This window comes from Cebus imitator, unplaced genomic scaffold (genome assembly GCF_001604975.1).
Source record: "Cebus imitator isolate Cc_AM_T3 unplaced genomic scaffold, Cebus_imitator-1.0 Scaffold78, whole genome shotgun sequence".
Lineage (NCBI taxonomy): Eukaryota > Metazoa > Chordata > Mammalia > Primates > Cebidae > Cebus > Cebus imitator.
The window spans coordinates 701114-714774 of NW_016107393.1; the positions used below are offsets into that span (position 1 = coordinate 701114).

The 13661-nt window shown below is 42.4% G+C and overlaps 1 pseudogene; it reads left to right on the plus strand.

Annotated features, from left to right (window-relative positions):
* The window catches only part of LOC108307301, a 12036-nt pseudogene extending 8048 nt beyond the window's left edge, over nt 1–3988 (plus strand).
* The last annotated feature ends 9673 nt before the right edge of the window (nt 3989–13661 follow it).

Here is a 13661-nt window from a genome sequence, read left to right on the forward strand (position 1 = left end):
CGGGGTTTCACCATGTTGACCAGGATGGTCTCGATCTCTTGACCTCGTGATCCACCCGCCTCGGCCTCCCAAAGTGCTGGGATTACAGGCGTGAGCCACCGCGCCCGGCCTTTTTTTTTCTTCTTTTCAGGACTCTCTGTAGCAACTTTCCTGGGTTTTTGTTGTTGTTGTTGTTGTTTGTAATACTATAGATTATGCTGTCAGGGAATAGGACATTAACATTTCCTCACATATGCTGTGAATCCACAGTGAAATACTTGCAGGTCAGATAGTGCTAACCAAACTAACCAAAGTAGGAAAGCCCAAACCGCAGAGTTAAGAGCAGAGCCCTCTGCTGTCCTTCCTAGCCTGCAGCCCCAGGCTGCCCTCAGTTTACTAGGTTTGTTTGTTTTTGTGAGAGCAAGGAGCCAAATGATCTATTCTCATTCCAGACAATATTTAAATACCACACCCTGGCCAGGCACAGTGGCTGGCTGGCACCTGTAATCCCAGCACTTTGGGAGGCAGAGGCAGGAGGTCAGGAGTTTGAGACCAGCCTGGCCAACATGGTGATACTCCATCTGTACCGAAAATACAAAAATTAGCTGGGCATCATGGCGGGCACCTGTAATCCTAGCTATTCAGGAGGCTGAGGCAGCAGAATCGCTTGAATCCAGAAGGCAGAGGTTGCAGTAAGCCGAGATCCACCATTGCTCTCCAGCCTGGGCAACAAGAGCAAACCTTCATCTCAAAACAAAACAAAAAAACAATATCACACCCTGCCTTCACCAAGCAGGGACTTCTCTCAGACTGTGCCTTCTGCTTGGGGAGTGGAGAGTGGTGCCAGAAAGAGAAGGCAGACAAGGGAGGAAGCGGAATGTGTCCTCTGCATCAGGCTGGGTATATTGAGGACTTGAGGAGAGGGGCTTCTGAAGGGTTAAAGACTTTCAAGAGGAACGATAGGAGAGGTTCTAGAATGTGCTAATTTAGGAAAGGAGGGTTCCAACAAGGAGCAAGCATAGGAGAGTACAGAGAGCAATTCCAGGGACTAGAGCCCAGGATACGCTGGTGATATGCCAGTCAGATGGCTGGGAAAGAGCAGTGTCGATATTGGAAGGCAAATCTGGTGCACTAGAGCTCTCAGGGGAAAGCCCACTTAACCAAGAACAAAAAAGCCAAAAGAGCCAATTCATCCTAAACCTGAGAATAGAAGAATGCTGGAATAACCAGCAGGAGAGGCTGCAGGGCTGAAAGAGCTAACATTCACACCACATGCCAGGTGGGATTCTAGACTCTTTCATGTGTTCAATTGTTTATCCACCAGCAACAGCTCTGTGTCATGGGGGTTATTAGCATCCCCATTTAATAGAAGAAAAAACTGAGAAACCAAGGGTACAGCTGGTAACGTAGTCTGAGTGCAAAATCACGTAGCCCATGCGCTTAAGAAGTATCCTATCACATAACCCAAAGAAGCAGCATACAGAACAAATTTGGGAAGAACAAGTTAATGTTTTCTAGTGAATAACATGAGATTGTAGCTTTACAATTTACCTCATCCATCAGTAGATTGTGCTCTGAGATTCTTTCATATATAGCAAAGACACGTGTTCACATGACAGATTCTGAGCACATTGTACAACAACCAAACATACAATGATTTGGCAAATATTTACTCATCACCTCCCCATTCCAGACCTTTGGCTAAACAATAGGAATTTCCAGTTAAGTGCAAGAACTTCGTAGTCACAGATTGTTAATGGAGAATGCAAAATAAATTAAAACCCTAAAGTTTTAGCCAGGCATAGTGGTGCATACCTGTAGTCCCAGCTACTTAGGAGGCTGAGGCACAAGAATCACTTGAACCTCGGAGGTGGAGGTTGCGATGAGCCAAGATTTTGCCACTGCACTTCAGCCTGGGTGACAGAGTGAGACCCGGTCTCAAAACAAAACAAAGCCGGGCGCGGTGGCTCAAGCCTGTAATCCCAGCACTTTGGCCGAGGCAGGTGGATCACGAGGTCAAGAGATCGAGATCATCCTGGTCAACATGGTGAAACCCCGTCTCTACTAAAAATACAAAAAATTAGCTGGGCATAGTGGCACGTGCCTGTAATCCCAGCTACTCAGGAGGCTGAGGCAGGAGAATTGCCTGAACCCAGGAGGCGGAGGTTGCGGTGAGCCGAGATCGTGCCATTGCACTCCAGCCTGGGTAACAAGAGCGAAACTCGGTCTCAAAAAAAAAAAAGCCTCGGGTTTTAAAAAAAATACATTAAAACGTTAATTTTAAACACTATCAATTACCAATAACTCATCATGTACCAAAAACTACACATGTAATTGCAATGTTGCTATAATAACCCGACACCTGTTTTAAGATGAAGAAAAGTAGGCACTGAAAAGTTTAATAAATTAGCTGTAGTCAGAGTAAATACGTGGCAGAGATTTAAATCTAGGCCCCTTTGATATGAAAATTCATGCTCCCTTGTGGCTCTGTGCTGAAATACGGAAGTCCTATGAAAAGAATGAAAGTCAGTGATAGTGATCTAAAGCTCCATGGACTTTCTAAATCATAATCACGAATTTTCTTGTAGTTGGAATATGTGAACTTTCACAAAAATTCCATATGCATACTGGGCAGGGAGTGGATTTGGAAAAAGGGGCATTTTGGATCAAAGGCCTGTTGGCTTTGAAGTAGAATCTTTAAAGGAAATATGTTGGGGGTGGGGTAGGTGGGGATGGGTGCGGTGCCTCCCGCCTGTAATCCCAGCACTTTGGGAGCCTGAGGTGGGCGGATCACGAGGTTAAGAGATAGAGGCCATCCTGGCCAACATAGTGAAACCCCATCTCTACTAAAAATACAAAAATTAGCCAGAAGTAGTCCCAGCTACTCGGGAGGCTAAGCCAGAAGAATCTCTTGAACCCAGGAGGTGGAAGTTGCAGTGAGTTGAGATCGCGCCACTGCACTCCAGCTGAGGCGATAGAGTAAGACTCTGTCTCAAAAAAAAAAAAAAAATATATATATATATATATATATATGTGTGTGTGTGCATATATATGTGCATATATATGTGCATATATGTATGTATATATATGTGTGCATATATATGTATATATGTGTGTGTGTATATATATATACACACATAAATATGCGTGTATATATATATACACACACACATACATAATATATATTTAATGATAAAAATATATACATACATTATATATATATATACACACATACATATATTATACATATATGTTTAGTTTAATGGTAAAAAATATTTGGCCTAGGATCAGCGGTTGAACTTCAGGGACGACATCCCCAACACTCTTCCAATCGCGAAGCAGCGCTGAAACAGCATCGAGGAGCGGTGCATCCACCAGGAGAGTGAGCTGCACTCCTCCCTCTTGAGGATCCTTGCAGTGCGGCTTGAAAGGGAGCTGGAATAGTGCCAGCGGAACCCCGAGGGTGATGAGCACGACAGCCACGTCTGGGCCCAGCAGGCCTGCACTGAGGCCAAGCATGTGAGGGTGCCCCTCGCCCACATGACAAATATATGGCAGACATGGATGAGCTCTTTTCTCAGGTGGACGAGAAGAGGAAGAATTGCGACATCCCCGACTACCTGTGCGGTAAGATCAGCTTTGAGTTGATGCAGGAGCCATGCATCACGCCCAGTGGCATCACCTATGACCACAAGAACATCGAGGAGCACCTGCAGCGCGTGGGTCATTTTGACCCCATGACCCGGAGCCCCCTGACCCAGGAATAGCTAGCTCATCCCCAACCTGGCCATAAAGGAGGTCATTGATGCATTCATCTCTGAGAACCACAGGATGGAGAACTACAGAGGCTCCCCTCCCTGTCCAGCGTCCTGGCCCAGGAGAGCCCTGGGCAGAAGCCCCCAGCCCCTGTACATAGTTTGTGTCCCTGGCCACCCCACCCCATTTCCCCCAAGTTCTGCTGTTGGGCTCTGGACTGTTCCCCTCTGAGCATAGTTCTTGCTAGGCAGTGATCCTCCCTGTACCCACTTCTGGGCTGGAAAAGCAGGTGAGGGTGGGCTGGACTGAGGCAACTGCCACCACTGTCTGTGTAATAAAATCTGTGAGCATGAACAAAAATTGGCCTTTAAATTGCACCTCTTTTGAGGGTATTTAAAGGTAAAGACGTTTTCAGGTCAGACTAAAGGTATGATGGAGATCTTTACCTAATTCCTCACCTAGGGTTAGGCAGGTGGGATGAAGTCCACTTAGTAAAGCCTTTAACTTTCTTTGCACTTCTGTTAGAAAGCTCCCAGGTGGCAAACTGATCTCAATATTCTCTTCCCTTACAGGCTGCTGAAAAAGCCTGGTGCAGTTGAAGTCATGGATCTCCCATTTTGATTCCTGTTTTGGTGGAAATACAAAGTAACCTAAGGCAGGTAAAGGTAGCACTTTCTCCAGAACTACCCTCAAAATTGATGTTTTGTCTCAATACACACAACACACACACACACACACACCATGATCCAGTGGATATGTGTAAAGACACTCCAAAAGAATAATTACAGAACAATGTTAACTTAATAAAACACAAGATACATAAATTTAGAAAGGAGGCTTTATTTTTTGTAAAGAATGAGAGCCTGCAAAGTGGCCATCCTGCAGGCTGGGAAGCACAGCCTCCAGCAAAGACCAGAGACAAACACTCAGAGGGAGGGAGAGGTAAGACAGGAACTTAAGTTTATTGGGTTGGCCAAACATGCATATTCAATCATTTGTAGGATGAGCTATGAATATTCATGAGAGTTCTGATGCATGCCTGTTGAACAAACATGCATGTTACAGATGACACATGTTTACCTTGGGGTGGAGACTTCACATTTAAATATATTACAATTAGGCCCCATGTATCAGAGTTCTTATCAGGACGTAAAGACACTCAAGTTGTGCAGCCTCTGTAAACTCACCTGAACTAGTCCTCAGTTGGTGGCTTTCTTATCAAGAGAAAGTTACTGAGACCGGGGTCCTGTAATCCCTCCCAACACTTTGGAAGGAAGAAGCAGGAAAGTTGCTTGAACCCATGAGTTTACAACCAGCCTGGGCAACATAGTGAGACCTCTACAAAAAATAGAAGTTAGCCAGGTGTGGTGGGGTGCATCTGTAGCCCCAGCTACTCAGAAAGCTGAAGTGAAAGGATTGATTGAGCCAGAGAGGTCCAGGGTGCAGTGAGCCCTGATTATGCCACCGTACTCCAGCCTGGGTGACAGAGCAAGACCCTGTCTCACACACAGAAAAAGAGAGAGAGAAAGACTGAGAGAGAGGGGGAAAGTTACTGAAATTAGTCTGTTATCTAATCTCCAAGCAAAGCTATAATTATGGCTGGTGGGACGGGGTGGGGGAGGGGAGAGCTCAGTTAGTCAGTGCCTGATGGTTGGCAAGCTCTAGTGGCTTCAACATTGCTTATCTCAAGGCCAGTGCTTGCTTAGCTGCTAGAGAAAGAAAAACCTGGTTTATTCATAAGTGCATGACTTAACTCTTGCCTCGTCCTGTTTAGAATTTGGTATTTTATTGCCACAAAGAGTTTTTTCTGTCAGTCTTACTGTCTCTATTTTAACATTAATGCTGGTCACTTGTTGAATCTAAGCTGCAAAAAGGATATAATGACCTCCTGTCCCATCATGGCTGAAAATTCCACTTTTAAGGTTTCTATTGGGCACCCGTGGCCAAGAAGGAGTCTATTCAGTTGGTGAAAGGCTTAGAATTTTATTTTTAGTTTACAACTAATATAACAAGAAAAGAGGAACTAAAACTTTGTAATAAGATCTTCAGGCCAGGCATGGTAGCTCATGTCTATATTCGCAGCACTTTGGGAGGACGAAGCAGGAGTCTCACTTAAGGCCAGGAGTTCAAGATCAGTCTAGGCAGTGCAGTGAGATGACTTCTCTACAGAAAAAAAAAAAGAAAAGAAAAAAAGGTATTTATTTATTTATTTGAGACTGTCTTGCTCTGTTGCCCAGGCTGGAGTGCAGTGGCACAATCATAGCTTACTGCAGCCTCAACCTCCCATGCTCAAGTGACCCTCCCACCTCAGCTCCCCAGTAGCTGGGACTACAGGTATGCACCATCACACTCCACTATTTTTTTTTACTTTGTACAGAGACAAGGTCTCACTATGTTACCCAAACAGGTCTTGAACTCCTGGGCTCAAGTGATCCACTCATCTATGCCTCCCAAAGGGCTGGGATTACAGGCATGAGCCACAGCACTCGGCCACTGGGAGCTTTTATTTATTTATTTTTGAGATGGAGTCTCACTCTGTTGCCCAGGCTAGAGTGCAGTGGCGCGATCTCAGCTCACTGCAACTTCCACCTCCTGGGTTCAAGCAATTCTCCTACCTCAGCCTCCCAAGTAGCTGGGACTACAGGCGCACGCCACCATGCCCTGCTAATTTTTGTATTTTTAGTAGAAACGGGGTTTCACCATGTTGGCCAGGCTGGTCTTGAACTCCTGACCTCATAATCGGCCCACGTCAGCCTCCCAAAGCGCTAGGATTACAGGCATGAGCCCCCAGCTGGAGCTTTTAAAAGTTCTGATGCTGGCTGGGCGCGGTGGCTCATGCCTGTAATCCCAGCACTTTGGGAGGCTGAGGCAGGCAGATCATCTGAGATCAAGAGTTCGAGACCAGCCTGGCCAACATGGTGAAACCCCGTCTCTACTAAAAACACAAAAATATTAGCCGGAGGTGGTGGCAGTCACCTGTAATCCCAGCTACTGGGGACGCTAAGGCAGGAGAATTGCTTGAACCCAGGAGGCAGAGGTTGCGGTGAGCCGAGACCTCGACATTGCACTCCAGCCTGGGCAAAAAAAGCAAAACTCCATCTCAAAAAAAAAAAAAAAGTCCTTATGCCTAGGTCCTACCCACAAAGATTTTGATTTAACTGGTCTGGGGTGTGGCCTGGATATCAGGACTTTTGAAAGCTCCCCAGCTGATTCTAACGTGTAGTCAAGGTGGAAAATCATCATTAATTTTAGTAACATAAGATGTTGTTCGGTTTTCATCTAGCTAAAAATACATGGTGAATTGCTTGTGTCTAGGCAGGCCGGCCCCAGGATTCCTGCCCATCCAGGGGTTGAGAGTCTGGACTATACTCCATTGACTGCATTAGATTAGGTCTCTGTTGGCCATCTCTTTCAGACCCACTAAGGCAACAGGACACACCCTTGGACTGTGGACTTCTGCCGCCCTGCCACGCCCAAGTGTCAGAACTGCTGCTGCCAAGCTGGGGGAAGCCACAGTTTACAGAGACCAGAACAGCTCTCCCACAATCCACTCTATCTCTGAGGCTGTGTGCACACACCTTGCCTGGAACGCTGAGAAGCAGTAACCTTTGACTCCTTTGGAAGGCCAGCCTCCTGGCAGAAAAGTCAAACTTGATCTTAACAATCCTACACTGTAGTGTGGAAAGAGAGGCTGCCTACCCTTACTTCTGAAAATAGAACTATTCTTTTTTTTTAACTTATTTTTTATTTTTTAATTATACTTTAAGTTCTGGGGTACATGTGCAGAACCTGCAGGTTTGTTGATCTTAACACTTCTACGTTGTAGTGTGGAAAGACAGGCATAGAACTTTTTTTTTTTTTTTTTACTTATTTTTAATTTTACTGGGGTACATGTGCCAAACGTGCAGGTTTGTTACATAGTTATACATGTGCCATGGTGGTTTGCTGCATCCATCCCCCGTCACCTACATTAGGTATTTCTCCTAATGCTATCCCTCCCCAATCCTCCCACACCCTTCTACCCCTCCCCTAGCTTCCCAACCCCCTCCCTGTGTCCATGTGTTCTCATTGTTCAACACGCACTTATGAGTGAGATTATGCGGTGTTTGGTTTTCTGTTCTTGTGTCAGTTTGCTGAGAATGATGGTTTCAGCTTCATCCATGTCCCTGCAAATGACATGAACTCATCCCTTTTTATGGCTGCATAGTTTTCCATGGTGTATATGTGCCACATTTTCTTTATCCAGTCTATCATTGATGGGCATTTGAGTTGGTTCCAAGTCTTTGCTATTGTAAACAGTGTCACAATAAACAAACATGTGCATGTGTCTTTATAACAGAATGATCTATAATCCTTTGGGTATATATCCAGTAATGGGATTGCTGGGTCAATGGTATTTCTAGTTCTAGATCCTTGAGGAGTCACCACACTGTCTTCCACAATGGTTGAACTAATTTACACTCCCATCAACAGTATAAAAGCATTCCTATTTCTCCACATCCTCTCCAGCATCTGTCATCTCCTGATTTTTTAATTATCGTCATTCTAACTGGAGTCAGATAATACCTCAATGTGGTTTTGATTTGCATTTCTCTAATGTCCAGTGATGATGAGCTTTTTTTTCATATGTTTGTTGGCTGCATAAATGTCTTCTTTTGAAAACTGTCTGTTCATATCCTTTGCCCAGTTTTTGATGAGGTTTTTTTTTTTTTTTTCTTGTAAATTTGTTCGAGTTCTTTGTAGATTCTGGATCTTAGCCCTTTGTCAGGTGGCTAGATTGCAAAAATTTTTTCCCATTCTGTTGGTTGTCGGTTCACTCTAATGATTGTTTCTTTTGCTGTGCAGAAACTCTGGAGTTTAATTAGATCCCATTTGTCTATTTTGGCTTTTGTTGCCAATGCTTTTAGTGTTTTAGTCATGAAGTCCTTGCCTATGCCTATGTCCTGAATAGTATTGCCCAGGTTTTCTTCTAGGGTTTTTATGGTGTTAAGTCTTATGTTTAAATCTTTAATCAATCTGAGTTGATTTCTGTATAAGGTGTAAGGAAGGGATCCAGTTTCAGAACTTTTCTATAATGGCTAAGGTTCCAAAGTTCAGTCCTTTCAAATATATTTATCATCCCCTTATCCATATGCTTTTGTATTACATTCTAAAAATTTTCAGTAAATTTTTTATCAGGGGAATTTAGTACCTTCTGTTTTATTCAAAACATTTTCAAATGATTATACATTGTTCTAAAGGCAAATGCAAAAACCTTGGGATATTTTTCTTTCATGAATAAAGTTCACTGTACATACTTCCATTCTCCAGATACATGGTACCTGTGGCATTTCTCTGTGCACCAATTTTATTACTGTTGTACTTAATACGTGGGAAATGATTTGTTGTCTAGGAGACACTCATAAAAGCAGAAGAACTTAAGGCATGTGTATTTTGAAAGCAAAAAAAGACAACAGGTTATATATAGTGTGATAAATATTTACAGCATTCATCAATTTCAAAGGCTTCTAGTTATTTGACTTATGCTGTTTGGTTAATGCCTACATTACTATAAGTGATCTCAGGATCATGAAAGGCCTTTAAAAAGAGTGTTAATACATTAGTATGACCCAATGCTTGAAAAAGCATTTCCATTTATGACTCAAAATAGAACATAAAAGAATGCTACACCAGTGCTTTACTGTACAATTCAGGAGAATGAAGTCAGTGAGATCCTAAGCTCCACAAAGGCAGGGACCAAGTGTGTTTTACTCACTGTAGCATGTCCAGCACTTAGCACTACTGATGGACACGTGGTAAGTAATCAGTGCTTGTTTAGTGAGAATACATAGAAGGGAAATATGTTATGGAAAGTGAATGGGTGAGCATTTCACAAATTCTAGTATGAATCCCTTTTTACAATTTTGACCAAATTTGTTATTCTTGCTGTATATAAGGTCTTTGCCTAGAAAATCAAGTATTTTAAAATAATGATGATTATTAAGACTGTGCAGTCACGTGTGTATTATCAGGAGTCTTGTTTGCAAATAACAGAAACTCTACTCCACTTATTTTAGACAAATAGGGAAAATATTTTTGCTCACAAAACTATATACATATAAAATTCTAGTTTCTGTCCAGGTGCAGTGGCTCACGCCTACAATCTTAGCACTTTGGGAGGCCAAGGAGGGCAGATTGCTTGAGTCCAGGAGTTCAAGACTAGCTTGGGTGACATGGCAAAACCCCATCTCTACAAGAAATACAAAAGTTAGCCAGTTGTGGTGGCACACACCTGTTGTCCCAGCTACATTGGAGGCTGACGTGGGAATATCACTTCAGTCCGGGAGGCAGAGGTAGCAGTGAGCCCAGATTGCGCTACTGTACTCCAGCCTGGGTAATGGAGTGAGACCCTGTTTCAAAAAAATAATAACAAAATAAAATTCCAGTTTCCAAGCTGGCTTCAGCATAGCCATTTCCAGATGCTCAAATGATGTCCTCAGAAATACTTTCTCTCTCTCTCTGTTTCACTTCCCCTCCCACATGCTTTCCTTATTAGCTTTATTCTCAGGCAGGTTTTCTGCATATGATGAGAAATATGGCCCCTGCAGTTTAGAGAGATCTTAGAGGTCCCTCTTTGAATATCTTTATCAGCCACTCAGAACACAGGTGGCCCTGCCCATGGTCACAAGCTCATTCTGAGATCAATCTCTATTTCCAAAAGAGTAGTGTACCATGACTGGCCAACCATAATCACTCAGAGCAAGGGAGAGAATATTCTCAAAATACAGGCTATGGAACAAACAACTAACATATCTATGAAGCTGTGCAAAGGACTTAAAATAAAACACTAAGTTGTTTTAAAGGATGGAGAATCATGTATTTCTTAGGATGATATTTTCATTGATTCAAAATTAAACTTTTTTTTTTTTTTTTTCAGATGGAGTCTCTGTCACTCAAGTTAAAGTGCAGTGGTGCGATCTCAGCTCACTGCAACTTCCACCTCCCGGGTTCAAGCGATTCTCCTGCCTCAGCCTCCCGAGTAGCTAGAACTACAGGCACGCGCCACCATGCCCAGCTAATTTTTGTATTTTTAGTAGAGATGGGTTTCACCATGTTGGCCAGGATGGTCTCGATCTCTTAATCTCGTGATCCACCTGCCTCAGCCTCCCAAAGCACTGGGATTACAGATGTGAGCCACTGCTCCTAGCCAGAATTAAAGTCTAAACTTGTCAAAAGACATTATTCTACTTCCAAAACAATGGCAGTTTTGTAATAAATGTAATTTTCCTTAATTTAAATAAGGAAATCAGAAAATTTCCAAGTCAGAAAAAAAGAAGAACTTGTCAATTGCTTGACAATCAGATCTTTAGAAAGTCAGATTAAAGTCAGGCAGATTAGGAGAGTGTGAAGGGAAAAAAATTAAAGGGTAATCAATGCTAAAGATCTATGATTTTAATACACATTCTGGGCAAAGGTCAACTGCACAATTAAACAGATGATTTGTGAGCATTTCTCAAAAAAATTTATCATTCGCTCAGAATTATTATTGAGGCAAGAATTGCTGTGAAGTCTGATCCACATACTACCTACCTTGTTAACTCAGAGAAGGAACTCAATAAATACTTGTTTGATTGATCCATATCTTATAGTGGATCATGTACAAAATTGCTTTTATCCCATAGATCGTTTACATTTCTCTTTTAAAGTTTATCTTCAAACGTCCCAGTATCCTGGCTCATTTAAAAAAAAAAAGTTAAGGCATCAAATAGAATAAAATGTAACTTGATTTGTTCTATTTTGCTTCCTTATTATTTTATAATTAAATTTTACAGCAACTCAAAATATCAGTGGAGTAATGCATATCTTACATTGGTATGTATTACTTATGCCAAAGATAACAATTGTTTTAGGACCTGCCCTAGGTAAGATCCTAGGTACTCTTGTCTTTTTTCCCATTAGCACCCCTTTCCACCAGAGCTCCCTTTCCCCAAGCTTCTTCTTAATGTCCAGGAATTGCCCTACCCAGGTTTTTCATTCCAACTTTATCCCTGATACTGTCACCTAGGGGCTTCCACCCTCACCAAAACTGTCTTGTATTCTGTATCCTTAGCTGTAGGTAAGTTGAGGGTCTCTAGTTCTTTCTCCTAATTTCATTTCTTGCCTGTGCCCAACCTAACCCCCAAGGAAAGATGTTAACGATTGGTCTGAGCCAGAGATATTGAATTAGGCCCAGCTTGCTGTTAAGCAGATTCACTATGTGGTTAAAGATCATGCTCCCCTCTCTCTTTCCCATGATACTAGATCAATCAGGAGCCTGATTCAGGTTCCCAGGCATCTCTCTCTCTTTATCTTCTTTCATGTGGCCAATTGGATAAGATCTCAAAGCCAGAATTGTCCGAAACCTCAAAAGAATCTCAACTTCCTTAGCTTTAATTGGACCCTTAACCAGCAGTGTCAGGAGAAGCACCTAAGGCTAAACAACAGCCAAAGTCAGGGAGGGGGGATTTGGGGGAGGTGGGGAATGTGACACAAAAGAGCTATCTTTATTTTAGGAGTGACCCCTTTAGGGCAACAGTAATTTGTGGAAAACCCAGTAAAGACTAAAAAAAGACAAATCAAATCAACCTGAAAAGTCAAATTTTATGTTTTTCCTAGTAATAAAAGCAAATATTCACAAAATCTTTTTCTGTAAGAAAGGCAGAAAAGGTGCGTGGTTAGTGCAGGAAATTTGTCCTGAGAATGAAGTGAAGAGGAAGCCACCATATATATAGATAAATAAAAATAATCTACTGAAATTCCTTCATTTAACCTGCAAGATGATGGACTAGTGAACTGAAGGGAAACAAGCAAAGATGGACATTCTGTTACTGGAAGAACTCCATGAAAGTACATGGGATGGGTAGGGACAGCTGATCTCTGTCACATGGAGCTTAGCTGAGAAACACTATGTGTAAGAATATGCTGCCTTCATGTATATTTCATTATTTTGTAACAGCTGTGGAGATTTTTTTAAGAGATAAAGCAAATGGAATAAGGAATAAACATGCGGAGTTTTAACTTGGACTTTGCCTGTGTTTAGCAGGCATTTGGTCAAATTACTCACCCCACAACAAGGACGGCAATAATGACTGAGTTGGGAGGAAATGATAATTAATAAATGGTTGTAAAGTACCCTGTTGCCAGGAATCAATGTGATCAAGGTTTAGTACTTTTAATTTTTGTTTTTGTGATTATATGTAAATTCAATGTTTAATTTATTAATCCTAAAATGTTAACAATGTTTCCTCAGCAACATGATTTTAGCCAGGGGTCCCTGAGTCTTTCTGAGTTGCTCATGAGAAGACTGTGCACACAAACCCATTTAAAGGAAGGACATCTTCTTATTCCCACATTCTCATCTATTAATGGCGCCATGATCCACTCAGTTGCAAAAACTTCAACTCCTATCTCTCTTTATGCAATCAGTGGTTGACGCCTGTAAACTCTCTCTCCCGCCGGAAGCTTCTGTTTTTTATTTTTCCCTACATCTAACGACTCTGCCCCCATTAGTCCTTCTGCCAAATCTATACCTATCCCACTCCCCACCCCCCATAATGGGGCATATGTAGCCAAAATGAAATGATTAATGTATATTTATAAACTTCTTGATGAAAACAAAATTATTTATTATTATTATTATTTTTGAGACAAGGTCTGTCTTGCCCAGGCTGGAGTGCAGTGGTGCGATGTCAGCTCACTGTGGCTTTCACCTCCTGGACTCAAGTGATCCCCCCATCTTAGCCTCTGGAGCATCTGGGACTATAGGCATGTACCACCATGTGGGACTAACTTCTTGTAATTTTTGAAGAGACAGGTCTTGCCATGTTGCCGAAGATGGTCATGAATTCCTGAACTCAAGCCGTCTGCCTGCCTCAGCTTCCCAAAGTACTGGGATTACAGTCGCGTGC